The 311-nt window shown below is 72.0% G+C and overlaps 1 protein-coding gene across 1 annotated transcript in view; it reads left to right on the top strand.

Annotated features, from left to right (window-relative positions):
- Positions 1-311, top strand: part of BID (BH3 interacting domain death agonist) — an 8975-nt gene that overhangs the window by 2497 nt on the left and 6167 nt on the right. The gene's annotated exons all lie outside the window — the stretch shown is intronic.

The raw sequence follows: 311 nt of genomic DNA, 5'->3' as shown, positions 1-311 counted from the left end.
GCAGGCCCGGCTCTGCGCTGCCCCTGGCCTGTTGCTTTCCCTGGAGCTCTTGGCCGGAGGGGAATGCTGCGCCCTGCGGAGCCCTGAAGGCCGATGGGCTGAGGGAGGGAGACTCAAGGGGGACAGCAGGCAGCGAGCGGAGGGCAGGGAGCTGTGGTGGCTCCTCTCCCCCCGGGGAGCACCCCCGCAAAAGCGGGGACGGGCAAAGGGCTGCTGGGCCGACAGCTGCCCGCCCACCTGGGGGTAGCAGCTGCAGTGGGGGACGGAGGTGGGCACCGGGGGTGTTCCCCTGGGATGCTGGGGTCGGCTCT

Source organism: Eurypyga helias, unplaced genomic scaffold, assembly GCF_000690775.1.
Source record: "Eurypyga helias isolate BGI_N326 unplaced genomic scaffold, ASM69077v1 scaffold33098, whole genome shotgun sequence".
Lineage (NCBI taxonomy): Eukaryota > Metazoa > Chordata > Aves > Eurypygiformes > Eurypygidae > Eurypyga > Eurypyga helias.
Note: the sequence above shows the minus strand (reverse complement) of the source record. Positions and strands in the feature narration are given on the sequence as shown.